Source organism: Danio rerio, chromosome 20 (genome assembly GCF_049306965.1).
Source record: "Danio rerio strain Tuebingen ecotype United States chromosome 20, GRCz12tu, whole genome shotgun sequence".
In the NCBI taxonomy this organism is placed as follows: domain Eukaryota; kingdom Metazoa; phylum Chordata; class Actinopteri; order Cypriniformes; family Danionidae; genus Danio; species Danio rerio.
This window is the reverse complement of record NC_133195.1, coordinates 36,270,239-36,288,240: the sequence shown is the minus strand read 5'-3', so window position 1 is coordinate 36,288,240 and position 18,002 is coordinate 36,270,239. Positions and strand designations below refer to the sequence as shown.

Below are 18,002 nucleotides of genomic sequence, written 5' to 3'. Positions count from 1 at the left end.
AACCTCCCCCTTCCCTTCCTCTACACCCAGCAAACATCTCAGCGTCTCGACTGGAGTGTCATTGTGAACTCCCTCAAGTCATTAACAAATAATTAATTAGCAGCCCCCTGAGGGAATGGATTAAGACCTCTGCAATGATGTTTTGTTGCACTCTTGGGAAGAGGAAAGGGGGAAGTGGAGGAAGCGCTTTACAATTGCGCTTCATGATTCAAGTCGTCACCTCACACGTGAAGCCTGATTTGGGCTTTAATCTCATGCACTGAAATGGTATCGGTATTACTTTATTTTTTTTCTGAGCGATTTTCTAAAATAGATGTTTTATGATGTAAATTAATGTAAAAAGAAGATGTAAGTTACAAATTTATGTTATACTTTTTAGTGCGGAAATCTTATTGATGACAATATTAAGTAATTTCACACAAGTTAAATAATTAGTAAATAACTTTTTTTTTTGTAATAAAATTTCAAAATTTATGAGTAGAATTAAATAAGTAATACATATATAAAACAATTCTAAAATGAAACATCATGCTTATCCTGACATATGCTTATCATAGTGTAAAATAAATATAAAACAATATATTTTGTACATAATTTAAAAAGATCTGGCTTAAAATGGCTGAAAACCAGTGTTTTTTAATTTTTTCTGTATTTTATATTTTATTTAATTTTTTATTTTATATTTTACTTTATTTGTTGTTTGATATTATATTACATTTGATATTTTATTTTATATTGTTATTTTATTTTTTATTTTATATTTCATATTTAATATTTTTATTTTATATTTTGTGATATTTTGGTTTATTTTATTTTTTATTTTATATTTATTATATATATATATATATATATATATATATATATATATATATATATATATATATATATATATATATATATATATATATATTTTTATACTTTCTATTTTATTTTATTTCATTAGCCCTTTCATGCTATATATTTTTTTGATAGTCTACAGAACAAATCATCATTATACAATAACTTGCTTAATTACCCCAACCTGCCTAGTTAACCTAATTAACCTAGTTAAGCCTTTAAATGTCACTTTAAGCTTTATAGAAGTGTCATAATAAATATTTAGTAAAATATTATTTGCTGTCATTGTGGCAAAGATAAAAAAAATAATTTATTCGAAATGAGTTATTAAAACTGTTATGTTTAGAAATGTGCTGAAAAAACGAAATTGGGGAAAAAATAAACAGAAGGGCCGATAATTTAGGGTGGTTTAATAATTCTGATTTCAACTGTAGCTAAACTTCATCTGCAGTCTCTGGACAGGAGAATGCAAATCACATCCCAAAAACATCAACACAATATCCCAATAAGATAAACAATATCAACAAATAGAACTATAAACCCCCGCTCAATGGTCAGAGCTTGAAGCTATATTACACTTTAATCGATTTCATGCTTGAAAACCTCCTTTTATCTTTGACCTAGTATGTATACATTTATTACATATTCCATAAAAGCATATATCACCTCCTGCAATATCATTGCTTGGCTCTTTGAAGGCTAAAGGACATAAATGTGTCAGTTGAGAAAGATCTGCGAGTTAATATTTAAACAAATCCCTAATTAGACACATTATTGCAATGAGGCAGAACAGCAGCAGTAAAGGATCATTAAAGTTTACAAGTGAACTTTTAAAGCGAAACGTCGTAAACGCACAGACACACCAACAGACTGGGCTTCAGGGTCGGCAGCTTCACCCTTGACCTTAAGAAAACTCCCATATGTTGATGAAACCATTTGTTTCATAAAATCTCTCTCTCTCTCTCTCTCTCTCTCTCTCTCAGCATCCCTCTTTTCCTCAGACAGACAGACAGACAGACAGACAGACAGACAGCTGAAGAAACGTCCCGTCTCGAACCTGTGACCTCGGCCTGCTTGACCTTGACTCGTCCCGCCAGTGTGAGTGACATCATCTCATGGCTGGATTACAAAGTTTCAGCAGCTGTCGCCCTTAAATCCTTTTAACCTCCTGTCATCTCTCTCTTCCTCCTTTCTTTCTTCTTAAGATTTTTATGTCACATAGTTCTATATGACATATAACCATAGCTACATTCATATGTTTACACTTTATACATTAAGCATGTTCATGTCCTACTAAAATAGGATTATTTCACATGTCTTAATTCGATTTAAGAGAGTTACCAGGACGGTGATTTTTATGTGGCTTTTGCAGCGTTTTTGCTCTTTTTTTTTTTTTTGGATTTTTGATAGCACTGGTTGGGATTAATGAATGACAGTTTTTCGAATTCACCTATAGATCCGTTTCTTGTTCAGATGAGTTTAAAATAAGGCTGTGCAGTATTGAAGAAAAATGAATTGTGCGATAGCATGGTATTAGGAAATAATGTGATCTCATACTGATTCATATTGGGTGACACGGTGGCTCAGTGGTTAGCACTGTTGCCTCACAGCAAGATGGTCGCTGGTTCAAGTCCCAGCTGGGTCAATTGGCATTTCTGTGTGGAGTTTGCATGTTTTCCTTATGTTTGCATGTTTGCATATTGTTTGCTATGGAAGGCAAAAACTTTGAAGCTCAATATCTTAAAGTCATTCATAATGCAGATAGAACCTTATAATTCCACAATGACGATTTGTATTAAATTACTAATATATCGTGAACCGTTGTGATATTTACATTGCTGTATGCACATTTGCAATATTTTTCAGAATTTTGATATATTGTCCTACTATAGCTTTAACACATACTTGAACACACATACACTGTAAAAAATAATCTGTAAAATGTATGGTAAATAAGCGGCAGCTTTAATAGCTGGAAAATAGCTGCAATAACTGTTAAAAATACAGTAGGAATGCAAATGAAATTTCTAAATACAGTAAACTACCGTACTCTATAAAACATACAAAAAAGGTGCGCCTCAAATTGCATACTTATGCACTTTTCTATACCATTTTGTAGTATAAATGGTGTAAGTTGTGCGTTCACACTAAAAACTGTAAATATTATAAGTGCTCTTTTATTTACCCGATTATGTACTTATTCAACCGGCGAAATGACGTGTGGAATGTAGGACACGTCACACACTCAACGGCCGCTGCTTTGCTCACGTAGCAGATGGGGCGGAGCTTTCAGGCGCCCATGTTGGATAACTTTATTTATTTTAGACCGTGAAAGCAAAATTCTCCTACAAGAGTGATTATACCACCTCCCGATGGTGAATGCGGTTATACCTATGGCAGGTATTATTTAGTAGTTTGGTCATTTATTTCACTAATATGGCAAACATCAAATGTCATCAGGGAAATTTCCGCTTAGTAAAAAACTATTAGTGTTCCATTTGGGACGACGCTACATGCATAAACTAAGCTGTTGAGTGTGTAAGTGCTTAAGTACATAGTGCATAAGTGGATAGATAGTGTGCCATTTGGGAAGCAGTTAAACACAAAAAGAAGCAGGTGTGGATGAGAAAGTCACAAGCAACTTTTCCCACAAGCAGAGACACATACTAATATATGGAAGCCATTCAGTGTCCTTCCCACAACCACTAAACACCGTCATATAACACACATAAAATTAAAGTAATGCAATAAACATTCTTTATCAACATTAGATGTAACATAAAACTAGAGAAAACTGAAAAGAAATGTAATGCATACAAAAAGGTATAAAATTGAAGTGTCATGCAGGGAATTCTGGGAGGGTGAATATATGGTTATTTATGGTATATTTCTTTTACTTTTTTTTACCGCTGAAATCAGGAACACTTTTTACATAAAGCTACCTTTATGGGGACTTCGCACAAACTAAATTCATTTTAGTTACTGTACAAACTAAATTTTATCCCTCCTACTGCAACTCTACTAACTATACCCAAAGCTTAAAGGAAACATTCTACTTTTTCACATTTTCAAAATACAAAATACAGTTTTCAAAGTACATTTTTAATTCATTTTGTGTGATTTATGAGCCATTTTCCTCCAGTTTTGTCCTCACAAAGTCAAAATGTACTGGCGTTGCTATACTTGTTATTACCTGTTATTCACAGCCTATGCAGGCTTTGCTTACTAAAGGGGACATCATTGGTGGCCACTGGCGTCTTCTCGGTAGTATATAAACAGTGCGTCAGCTCATGTGAGATTTCATAGCCGCAAATACATCGTTACATTATGACAGAAATGACATTTTTGAGTGAATTAAACCTTACAAATACAGAATGTGATGCTTTTAACACCCTTTGGAGGTGTCTACAAAGCTCAAAGGAAACACTCTGCTTTTTCACGTTTTCAAAATAGTTTTCAAAGTACATTTTTAATTCATTCCGTGTGATTTATGAGCCATTTTCATCCAATTTTGTCCTCACAAAGTCAAAATGTAATGGCATTGCTATACTTGTGGGGACATTTAATACTATGCTTGTGGACACACACATGTAAGTGCAGCTAACTTCATGATGACTTCTCATAGACGTCACGTCACGTGGGGATATTTGGTACATTACTTGTGGACACACACACACACACACACACACACACACACACACACACACACACACACACACACACACACACACACACTACTTTCAAATACAGACATGTGTGTGTGTGTGTGTTTTGTGGTGTGAGTCTCTCAGCTGTGGTTACAATGAGGACTGACCCGGTTGATAGTGGTCTGCTAATGAACACTAATGAATCAGATGGCTGACAATGTGAGCACCAGGAATCTTTTGTGTTTGTGTCACCTCAGTCATGATGAAGAGCTGTGTGTGAGTTTTGCCTAAAGCTATACAGCCAAATCAATCTATCTCGAGATAAAAGAAATCAAGCGACACACTGGAGTGCAGGAGTAGATGGAGGTGCTGAAGATCATTTGTGTGCTGGCTTTGCTAAACCTATGCTAATTTTCAGCACAGTAATTGCTCTGATGATTCAGTTGGGTTTTGTCTTTCTTCTCTTTGTGTGTGGGTCTTCACTGCACGAGTTCCCTTTGAGTGTTTTGGTGTTTCTTTGTTATGTCTCATTGCCCCATATGTCTCCATTAGTTTTAGCACAGGTTTTGACCTTAACGAAAATAGATTCTCGCACTAGCTACTGAAACAGTGTGTTTGTTTGCATAGACTTTATTAAAGGTTATTTAGATGGTATGGTCATTAAACAAATGTCCTTAAATACACGTTCAAACATTGTTTTTTAGATATAACATAATAAAATTAGTATTTTTTATTCAAAACGAGTTTCATTCAAGCTTTTTAAAAATAATAGAAGTTTCCTCTATCACAGTGTTTCCCATACCTGTTCCTGGAGGCACACCAACAGTACATGTTTTGGAGGTCTCCCTTATCTGACCCATTTATTTCAGGTTTTGGAACCCTTTCTGATGTTCTGATAAGTTGATTCAAGTTTGTTTGATTAGAAAGAAGTTGAAAATGTGCACTGTTGGTGTGCCTTCAGGAACAGAGTTGGGAAACACTGCTCTAGAAGACACAAAATGAACCCACAATTTTTGAATCTCCCATATATAATTTTGAAATGTTGTAATTATTACATCTGCTAGTGTTTTTAAGTTGAATTAAGCTGTTAAAAGATCAAATATCTAATATCGACTGATATCCACGTTGTGCTTCATAATATGGGCTGCACTTTCACTTTGGGGAACTATTAGGGCTGCACAATTTTGGCTAAAATGACAATCACATTTTTTTTTTTAACTTAAAATCAAGTTTGCATCTTTTCTCATGATTCTGCGGATATAGAAAAGAGTATGCTTTATATGAGTAGTATGAGTAGGCTATTATTATTTCTTAAACATGGTTAACATTATCAGGTCTATGTGTAGGTCTACTGTTGGTTAAAATGCTAAATTTTGCATAGACTTTGACTGGTGGAATATGTCCTGGTTGTTAAATCACAGTAAAGTTATGGCATCAAAATACAACTATTAGTAATTCTAAAGTTGAATGTTTGAGACATATGCTTGTCATTTGTCATTGACAACATTATTAGACCATTTTTTCACTGGTAAAATGAAACATTTGTCATTATCAGATTCCCTTTTGAATTATATTCAACATTACATAGGCTGGAGTAGTTGTTATACTGACACTGTTAAATATTTATTTTCATGCACAAAATGTTGTGTTCGCTATGAAAGAAAAAACATGTCAAATGCCTGTCGTAAACCTAACTCTATGCAATATAATCATTAAAATGATGTGCACACTTTTGGTTTCACTTTTCACTGCCGTCCCTTTTAAGTTCAGTTTGCAACAAACTGAACGTAGTTTAACTTTATTAACTGTTTTTCACAGCCTATGCAGGTTTTGCATACTAAAGGAGACATCATTGGCAAGCACACGTGCGTCTTCTATGTAGAAATAAACAGTGCGTCAACTCATGCGTGATTTTACAGCCGCGAATACATCATTACATGATGACAGAAATGACGTTTTTGGGTGAATTAAACCTTATAAATACAATATGTGCCGCTTTTAACACTATTTGGAGTTGTCCGTGTTGCTGAGCAACATATACAAAACAATGTGAAAGCTTGGCGACCGCCTTTATGCTTTTCTCCTAACCATGAAAATATAATTGGCTGAATTATAGAGAAAAGCTGAGATGGTGCGGGGGTTGAATTTAGATCATTGAAAAAATTTAAACAAATCATTACAAATTACACTTATGATTATTATAACACACAATATTATAATGTACAAACGATTAGTTGATTTTAGATTTTAAATATGAAAAAAGTAATACGTAACAAAATTGATACACTTTAAAAATAAATAAAACATTAATTTAACATTACAAATAATAAATACAGTATTAATACAAATGCTGCATTCAATCTGTTTACTGAAAATTTGGTTGAGCTCATTAAATAAACAAAATTGTGATAAAACATTTCTGTTGTTTGTAATTTATGTTGTTTAAATTAATTCCTGTAGTTTTAGGCACTATTTATAGCTACTAATAGAATAGAAAATGGGGTTGACTTAACTAAGCTTGCTAAGAATTCCTGTGGACAGAATTATTATTATTATTATTATTATTATTATTATTATTATTATTATTATATACGGTCTGAACACATGTGGATAGTACTGCTAACGTAGTCAATAATTTTAGAAATGAAGTGAATTTAGCTGTTTAAATAAAACCTGTGTAGTGTAGAGATTGTCACAGTGATCGCTGAAGCATATGAGGCCTGGAGCTTGACCTCGTTATGCTAAATCATTGCTAATTATGGGAGTGACCTAATTTGCATATCCGTATGGTTTGACAGGGGAGCTAGTTAAATGGTGCACACTTCTTGTATCTTATGGAAACAGATTGTGACTGACAGATTTTCAGTGTCTACCTAACTGATTGGGTTAGATATTAAGTGTATTTGTTTTTATAATTGTATAACCTCTGGTGTAATTTTATGTGAGTCATTTCTGTATTCATCACTTATAGCTTAAGCCCAACAGAGACGCAAGCTAATTATGTCAAAGCACACCCTACACACACTCCCTCAGTCTGACTTTCACATCCGATGCTGCACTGTGACTCAATAGAAGAACAAAGAAATTAATAAACGAAGCATAAAGTAAATAATGACGCTCATACTCTCGTTGCGTGAGTGCGAGTCCGTGTGAGTCAGACTAATGGTTTATTTAAAAAGGTCAGAGTTGTGTTCATGAAATAATAAGTACATGTTACTTTTGGATGAAAGGAAATTGAAGCCGCCAAGCCTGCTCACCTTTTCTATAGGGAATGATTTTTTTTTTTTTATTGTAAATACCCTATAGAGAAATTACATACAGGTGAAGTCAGAATTATTAGCCTCCCTGAATTATTAGCCCTCCTGTTTATTTTTCCACCAATTTCTGTTTAACGGAGAGAAGATTATTTCAACACATTTCTAAACATAATAGTTTTAACAACTCATTTCTAATAACTGATTTCTTTTATCTTTGCATGATGACAGTTCATAATATTTTGCTAGATATTTTTCAAGACACTTCTATACAGCTTAAAATGTTTAAATAATAAAATATATATGCTTTTATTCTAGCCGAAAAAATAAGACTTTCTCCAGAAGAAAAAAATATTATGAGACATATTGTAAAAATTTTGTTGCTCTGTTAAAGATCATTTAAGAAATATTTAAAAAAAGAAAAAAAAATTAAAAGGGGAGCATACTTTTTTTTGTTTTTATTTGTTTTCTCTTAATACAACATAATATACAAAAATACAAAATGCATACAAATTTTGAAAAATTATTAGGAAAACGGTAACAAATCCATCAAGATAATACTACAGAGCACAACAGGGTACACTTAAGAAGTTGAGTTAAGAAATTTTGAGTTTATTTAGCTTCAGTGGTTGAAGTTGTGCCAAATAATTTTTTTAAGTTGACTAAAAAGGCTGGTTTAATGTCAATGATGCTTTATGGAATAATTTGGCACAACTTCGACCACTGAAGCTTAATAAACTCAATGTCTTTACAGTCAGTTGCTTTAAAATTTCAAGTTAACTTAACTTTTGATTTTTTTACAGTGGTAAACGCTCAAGTGAAGAAATCAAAATTCAAAGTCTCCTCAACTGATTTTTTATTTTATTTCATTGAACAAACAGTTCCAAACTTGCAGTTAAATTGTTTTATGGGTAAATTCAACTCTGAGCTCAAAATATGTCCACCTAACTTACAATTTTAAACTGAGTTAGCAATCTGTAAGTTGGATTTTTCCACAGCATAGACACTTTATAGTTTAAGTTAGGGCTGGGCGATTTGGCCTAATATCAAAATCTCAATTAATTGAACATTTTAACTCGATAAAGATTAATGAACGAATATTTTATTTATTTATTTTATGTTTTTGCCCTCATAGTTCAATGACAAGTTTTGTAAATATGTTCTCATATTACAAGTGAGAGATTTTTAAATGGTCTATAACTTGATTTTATAATAGTTGAAGGAAACACACACTATCTACTCTCTATGATTATTTATTGAGCTTCAACGCTGAACAACTGAAATTAAAACACACATTGCCTAAAACACGGCTCTCTGCACTGCCCACCGTTGTTAACCCTACCAAACCGACCAATCACAAAGCTTGCGCTACGCGTTATTAAGATGTGCAAGTACGTTCTTTTGATAGGTGTGCGACTGTGCGGGTATGCAAAGGCTGCGCTGGACACTTGTGGCCTTGGCAGATGTATAATATCATAATAATATAATAAGTATAAATCAAAATATAATAAATATATTTCAGCCTTAACAGAATGAGGTCACGTGACTCCACACATGGTAGGGAAACTAATTGAAATAATTGGCTTGAAAAAATTAGATCGATTAGAGGTTTTGAATGTTGATTTAGATTACTTTCGATTAGTCAACCAGCCCTAGTTTAAGTGAAGAAAATAAAATTCTCCCATATATACATTTTCACATGATTGCCATTTATTTTGGCTTTCATTTTTTCTGACATGACACATTCTCAATCAGGAATTCCATCCATAGTTTAAGTGTAGAGCATTGAATGTCTTTCCAAAAGCTACCTGCTGTAGTTATACCAACAGTTATAAGGAAGAACTCGTCATTTGTAAGATGTGAAAGTAGGCATGGGCCTACTTTTCTACTTACAAAAAAAAAAAAAAAAAAAAAAAAAAAAACTTTTCCCCTTTAAAGACTATTTTCTATTTTGAGAAATATTTATAAAAAATTTGGAGCAGTAAACATGTCAGGCTAAATAATTCAAATGAATTATTGACTTCTGCTGTCTTCATTAGTTTCAAAAACACAAATTTCTTTAATTTAAAACGACATCTTTAGAGATCTTTTTTTATGAAACCTGTAGAAACTCTGGATATGTCTCAAATAAGTTGTTGCGTTTTAAATGGATTGATTTATAAATTTGAGTTGTATTGTCTATTTTATTTTTAAAATGACATGTTAACATTTGTCTATTAAAGATAGCTATAACATAAAAATAGTGGTCGATAATGATCTACATTTAAATATCAGGCATTGGTGCCATTTTGCTAACTCTTGAGCATGGTTGTGGTGACCGATGGCTTTAGCTCTTGCTCTGGAATACAGTGTGTGTTGTTGCGGTGTGGTCTGTGGGCACTCGAGGTGGCAAACGCACTGGAGGCAAGTCATATTTTAAGAGATCCGTCAGAGTCACCTTGTACTTTAAGTGCCCCTCTGCGCTTTACGGCAGCTGTTCCTTATAGATCTCCCTCCTCGCCTCACACACACACATCAACGAAACTGATCTGGCACCCTGGGCAATCGGCCAAACACACACACACATCACAGCCCAAACCAACAGAACATTCCACTGGGCCAATGTTTAGCTTTAATCCCATAATAAGAGCCTCAGCTGTCCAGGAGAAGAAAGAGGACTTTCCGCTGCAAAAGTCAGACACTTCAGTCTTCTGTGCTCCTCTTTTTCATTCTACCTTTTGTTCTCCTCTCTTTGTTTTAGTTTGGAGCATGAGATCTGGTCCTCTTGGGTTGGCTGTTGTACTTTTGTCTCTGTCTTGCTCTTTCGTTTACCTCTCGTTTGCAGTGACTTACAGATAATCATGGATTTGTTCAGGACCACACACAGATGTGGATTGTAATATGGGATCATGGTGGCATTTATCACATAGGTCTGTCTTTTTTTATAGTCTGCTTGAGGATGCAGTGACGAAGGGTACATTTACAGTACATGCCTACTGAAGGGCTGTTCTAACCGTTGTATCTTACATGTGTATTCTTCAAAACATTTGCAACCTCCATATCATCTTGGCTGAGCTTTTGCCCTAGATTAGTAATACAACATTTAAAATATAGTGAGTTATTTGCACATTTAGCACAAATTTTTATGAGTATGAGTTTTACACGAATGTGAAAAAAACAGCTCATGCTAAAAATCTTGCTCAGTGGGTCCAATGTGTGGTAAAGGCACAATATATGAATTTTTTTCATTAAAATGTCCTACAACCACTGGAAAAGTGTTATATATTTTGCTGACTTATGCAGTTACATTATCCCAAGTGTTATGAAGAATGTTTAAATCTAGAGAAATAAGCAATTTTAAGTCCTGTGTGGCCATGCTGATGACATCATACATTTTCGATTTCCAGTTTGGTTTTATAGCAAACAGGAAAAGGCCAAAGATGCTTTGATAATTTGTGCATTTAATTACACTTAAAGCAGCATTAGAGCAGAACCCTAAAATGTATTTTGTATGAATAAACCCCTCATCCAGAGGAACCAGAAGGTGGCCTATGGCATAGTTAAAGCTCTGCTGTTTTAATGCTGGGTCGAGCTTGTCATCTCTCATTGTCGTCTCTCAATTGCTTCTTAGTCTTATTTTGCTTCATACTACCATGATAATAAGTCTTCAATATCTTGGATCATCCATGTACTTGATTCTGCTGGAGCAATGAAGATGACAACTTGCATAATTCTACATTCAGTCATGGCGTCATCAAACTGCTCCTTTGTTTGTTGTGAATACACACCCTCTAGGAGTGAAAGTTGCATTTTGTGCTTTTAATATGTTGCCAAAATTTTAAAATAGCAAAAAACAAAACAAAATGAAGTCTACAAGCAGGATTTTGCAGAAAAACTTGTGTAAATATTTGGTCCACCCAATAAATCCTGAGATTGCGTAGAGAGGGAGGAGAGTTTCAGCCCCTCATTAAAAATCTGTGATATTATCTCAAGCAATTCAAAGCTATTTAACAGTCTTTCTTTGTGTTTGGTCTCTTTCTGTTATGCACTTTTATTTTTCATAAAGTGTTTTGTTCTGTGAGACAAAGTGACTCAAATTGAACTGAATTTTCGCATTTATGAAGTACATAGTTTCATAATAAGTCAATTACAGATCTTTTCGAAACTTGCCTTTAAAACATTATTTGATTGTTTTTTGAGCTTTTGCAGGCTGTGTGAATGGTAATATTGTTCATTTTGAAACATATCATTATACTATGATGCATGTTCAAAAGCATAATAGTACCATGGTAGCATATTCAAAATACAATGTTCATACTACGTTTTATATGTTACCTGTGAAGCACTGTCACCTCACAGCAAGTAGGTTGCTGGTTTGAATCCTGGCTGCACCCTTTGGCATTTCTGTGTGGGGTTTGTATGTTCTCTTCGTTTTCGCGTGGGTTTCTTTTGGGTGCTCCATTTTCCCCCACAGTCCAAAGGCACGGCTATAAGTGTATTGGGTAAGCTAAATTGGCCGTAGTGTATGAGTTTGTGTGAATGTGAGAGTGTTTCCCAGTAATGGGTTGCAGCTGGAAGGGCATCCGCTGCGTAAAACTATGGCGGAGTAGTTGGCTATTCATTCTGCTGTTTGACCCCTGATAAATAAGGGACTAAGCTGAAGGAAATTTGGCTTAATCCGGCTTAAATACTTGTGAATGGCATTGTGTATGACAATAAAACTATAAGAAACTGTCTAATTTCACATCTATTTACCGAAGAGCACTTATACTCTTATACTCTCATCTCGAGTGATTTAGTGTTTGTATGAATGAGCAATAGTGCAATCAAGTATCTTAAAGAGAGAGAGAGAGAGAGAGAGAGAGAGAGAGAGAGAGAGAGGCTGTGAATGAACCAGGTAGAAAAAGCCCTTCAATACCTCCAGCTCTGCCTGAAGATATGACTCCATCAATGGTGAGATGACAACTGGAGATTAACAACCACACAGCTGTGCAGATAACAAACACAGACATCGTATTGTGTCATCATAAACCCCCATTAAATGATATATACATGTGCCAAATGAGTTTACAGTAGCTCTTAGTAGAAGAGATGCAGTTCATTTTTGGATTCCCCAAAGTGTGTGCTTTAGATCCGTTTCCTACTGTTTTGGTGTACACATTCGTCCAGGTGGTGATAGAAGGATTTAAAGGGATAGTTCATTTAAAAACTAAAATTTGCTTCAAATTCAACTGATTTCAAACCTTAAAGTTTATTTTCTGTTGAACACAAAAGAAGATATTTTGAAGAAAGCTGATAACCTGTAACCATTGATTTCAATTGTAGGAACAACAAATACCAAGGAGAGTCGATGTTTACAGATTTTAATTATTTTTCTTTTTTTCTTTTCTTTTTTTCTTGTGTTTAACAGAAAACAGAAACTATAAAGGATCGAAAAAAGTAAAGGGTGATTAAATTATAACTGAATATTTTTTGACAGGAAATTAGAGAAGAATACAACATCGAATGGACTCTTCAACTGTATGTAACCTAGATTCTTCCATAATAATCCAGTCGGACTCAATCTCTGACACTCTCTGCTAAACCGAAACATCAGAAATGTATAAAGTGTGATGGGACATTTTCCAGTGTCACAGCGCACTGTTATCTCTTTGATTAAAGTTATTGCATTAGCGCACTGTTGGCTGGAGATTAAAGAAGTTTGGTTGTGTTTGAAACTGGAAATCCAATCGTGAGAGCTTTGGGTTGGTAGTATGTTGAATGTGAAAACAGGTTATGTCTTGTGTTTTGCCTTGCCGATAAAAGGAGTTGATGGGTTGGGTTAGGGATCGGCCATTTAGAAATTAGTTAATTAGAAATCCGCTAATTGCACAGTGCTGATCTTTATCTTAAAGACAAGGAGATTAACTTTCACCTATAGTGACAAAATGGTTGTGCTTAAAGCTAAATTGAGATTTTATGTTTCCCGGTGGCAGTAAAAAGTATTGCAGTTAATTATTTTCAAAACAGTTATTTTCAGAGAACTCCTATTATCCTTCTTTGGATTGTTAATTAGGTAAACACACTTGAGCCAGTGTTGTCACTCAAATGCTCAGACACACAGAAAAGAGCCCCAGTGTTTTACTATTAACTGTATAATGTCATTTTATATTATCTTCAGTTTTCATTTTAATGTTAGTCTTATTATTATTGTCTTGCAACAAAGATCCACGTGCAGTTTAATAACAAGAAAAGTCAGGCAGGCAATGGTCCAAAACAGTAACATAAGGGTAATCCAAAGTGCATAGTCAGAAACAGACAAATGGTCAGGACAGGAGGAAAAGAATCTAAATGGTAAACAAGACAAGGATTGAAAACACAGCAAGCAAACGGGAAAAATGCTTTGTAATGTTGTAAACAAGACTCAGCAATGTGTATGTAAATGTGAGGTGTATATACTCCATGTAATCAGTGTAGAGAGCTATAGCTATGTGTGTGTGTCAGTATTCGGATTATTGTCAGCTATGGCCGGAATTGATGAGTGCAAAAAGTTCTGGGAGTTATAGTTCAGTTCAGTGGCCGAATTGTAGTTCTTCAGAACTGCAACTGCTCGATTGCTGGTTATCATAACAATTAGGATATTTTTATATTAATATTTAGTCTTTGTTTATTTTTTTAATTTATGGGTTTCGTCCAAACGTTTAAATTTATTTTATCTAGTAGCCAAAGCAACATTTTAAATTTTCATGTAATGTTAATAATTTATTTTAGTGTTAATGTTTTATACTTCTTTTTAATCTGTTTGTTTTTCTGTATTCCAACTAATGCTTAAAGGTGATATTGTATATTACAAATAGTACTATTATATATATATTCATTTGTAATTCACTGAGTAAAAACCATAAGTAAATACAAGTTAGTTTTTTATTTTTTAGAAATAATCCTGCACATGTCTCACTTCTAGTTGCACATTTAACTGAGATATGGAAAAGCATTTCAGTATTTTATAAAAAAATTATAAAAAAAATTATTCAAGTTAACTACATAACTGTTTCAACAGTACAAAGAAGTAATTTAAATGTAAATACAGTGTTACATCTGAATAAATGAATGTTTTTGTCGTATTCTATATTGTTTTCGCCTTTAATTAAGGAGAATCCTGAGAGTCCTCGGGAAGCTCATATTATACAATTATAATACTTAAAGTGATATAATTAGTTAAATGAAATGTTCCCTCTAATTATGATTTTATTCCTGTTTATAATTATTGCTGCTCCTTTGAAGTCAACTTAAAGGGCAAGAAACGTTTCGCAAGCATATTGTTCCTGTCTCTGTGTTTCTGGTGAGAATATGTTTCTAGTGTGCAGGAAATAAACAAGCAATAATTTCCCCTCTATTTAGCAAACTGTTGTCTGTCATGCGTTAATGGTTTGCTTCCCACCAAACTTAACTGACCGTGTTAATGGATTACTAGGCATTGAGAATTAGACAGAGTCAGTCAGACGGGCTCTGGGGGTCCATAAGGTCAGCTAGGACACCCCTGACTGTCGTGCCGTGTGAAGCTTGAAGGTCTGAGCCATGTCGTTTTTTCTTAGAAGGCTAAAATATACTCCATAATGAATCAGATGGCTTGACAATGCAAGTTAGTAGAATATGCAAATACTTTAATAGCTAAAATTGCATGTTTTCTTCTTGTATGCTCTTGATCCATTCACACCAATCAAGTATTCAATTAATTTAATAGTTTGATAGACTATCATGATTGTTGCTTAATTTAAATAACATTATTTTTGCTTAAGTATCGAAATCAGTGCTTAAATTTAAGTCAGTGCTTAAATTTTACAAACACAACTGTGCCAGCCGTTTTTGTCGCACTGATACCACTTTTCACAGAACAGGCCTGACACTAAAACCTAAACTCGTGAGACTTGTCTTTACCAGCAATTTCATTTCATTTATAATTTTTTTTCCTGTTAAAATTACTTTTGAGCTTTTGTTATATCTACTGTTTTTATTTTATTATTTTAATATCTAAATTGAAATGAGATGTTGATATTATTGCCCACTACTTATCGTTTTTAAGACTGATTTTAACGGACTTAGGATTGTTACCATAATCAAGCAGCTTCAGGCTGCACATTTTATATCACAAAATTGTCGTCAACGATATAATAGTACATGCAATATATGGTACATATCACAGATGTGTGATAAATTACATTTATTTAATGTACTGGTTGATTATTTAAATTAGATCAATCAGATGGTGCCTTGCTATCTTTACCCATCACCTCCCAAGTAGGTGCTGTTCTGCTATTGGCTGGAGCGACCCAAAGATGAACACAGAGCTGAAAATAAATACTTATAGCTGGAGTTGAGACCAGAGAGGAAAATGCCCAGCAGGCACTTGAGGTCAGATTAAAATTGTACCCCAACATTGTGGGACATTGCATTTCGTTTGGAAAGGAAAATCAGGTTGATGTCAGAAGTCAACGTCAGACCGACGTTAATGTCCAACGTCGGACAGATGTTGCATTTTAGTTACTTTCCAACGCAACCTAAAAACAGCAAAATGTCAACGTCTAATAATGTTACAGCTTGATGTTATGTGGATGTTACCAATATGACATCTATCAGAAGTTGGATTTTGATTTCCATACCTGACGAATAAATGTCAGTATTTGACGTCAATCTGATGTTGGTTTAAGATGTTGGCTCAACGTTGGATTTTGGTCACTTTCCAACACAACCTAAAATCAACAAAGTGTCAACGTCGTTTATGTCATTATTGAACGTCAAAATAACATTGTCCTTAGACGCTGGCAACCTAAATCTAACCCAATATTAATGTCTTATGATGTTGTTTGTCTGCTGGGTGACAACAGCCAATCAGTCTGAATAGTGAGAATATGTGCTGAGGTTTTCACTCATTCATAGTGTTTTAAAGGCTAAATGTTTGCACCTTGACATTTTTTTTATTTAATTAATAATTTGAATAATTAAAATGAATTAGATCTGAAAAATCCTTTACCTGTTTATTGTGATATTGTGAAGTTAATAAATGATTTTAAAAAAGTATTTTTCTATGGAAATGTTATATTGTAAGAATGACCGATATTTCGACATCCCATATCACATATTTTTTGAGTATTGTGCAAACCTAAGGTAGCTCAACTTTACTGACAGGCAGAAGTTTATCAACAAACACTTCATCCAGTAGGTGAACCTTTAATGCAAGAATCCCTTTATTAGACAATCTAATGTGAATAAGAGGGCTAAAGAAAGAGTGTTATGATGGGGAAAACCCGCTGTTTAATAAATCAATAAGTGAAAGAGAGACTCTGTAGTTGTATCCCCTGAAGCAGAGCTATTAGGACATCTTCAAAGCACACAGCTAATAAGAGCTTAGCTACTGATAACACCGGCGACACACAGACCGCTCTATTTCTGTAATCTAACACCTTCAACTTCATACACACACATGCATGTATCTGTGTTTGGAGGTCACACAGCCAGGCATCTATTGCTGGTAGAAATTCCTGCGCTTTACTCTGTTTACTTCTTATCGCAAAAGTAAACACACATGCATTGATTTTTACCGATGCCGTTGAGGTGAAAAGGGTTCGAAGCTTCTCTTGTCTTTGTTTTACGATTGTCTGATTCTGACATCGAAGGTCAAAGGTCGCCCGGCTCCTCCTGTGCTCCGTGTCACACAGATTCTGAGAGCGCATGCATTCATACATGCCTGTCGCAACACACTTTTGAAGCTGTCACTTTCTCACACAGTGGGACACACTTACTCGTTCGCATCCTCGATTGCACACACACAAAGCAAGAACTGCAAAAAAGGTTTGTCAAGATTGTTTTGACAGAGTTTCTAGTTCTTCCAATTAAGGGCTGAATATTGGTGACTGATTCAAATTCATTATGGTGTTTAAATTTATAATACTAGTAATAATAGAAAAACATCTGCTAATTATGAACTGCTAATTCCACAACTTATTAATGTTGTTCATTTAGTTTGTATCTTTAAAATATTACTTGTTTTTTTAGTAGGCTCAATTTTAAAAAATAGTATAACGTTAGCCAGATTTGAGTTCATTAGTCCAGTTAACGTTATTCTAAATGTGGTTAGATTTAAAAAAGCTTACTACATAATGTGTATATATTTATTCATTTTCTTTTTGGCTTAGTCCCTTTATTAATCAGGGGTCGCCACAGTGGAATGAACCTCCAACTTATCCAGCATATGTTTTACACAGCAGATGCCCTTCCAGTCACTGGGAAACACCAATACACTTTTAAA

General features: G+C 34.1%; 1 long non-coding RNA gene across 4 annotated transcripts in view; it reads left to right on the top strand.

Annotated features, from left to right (window-relative positions):
- The window catches only part of LOC137488668 (uncharacterized), a 116,461-nt gene that overhangs the window by 31,284 nt on the left and 67,175 nt on the right, over positions 1–18,002 (top strand). For all 4 annotated transcript variants that reach the window (XR_012395901.1, XR_011007807.2, XR_012395903.1 and 1 more), the window contains one exon: positions 1,821–1,935. This is a non-coding gene — a long non-coding RNA (uncharacterized lncRNA). The remainder of the gene's footprint in view (positions 1–1,820; positions 1,936–18,002) is intronic.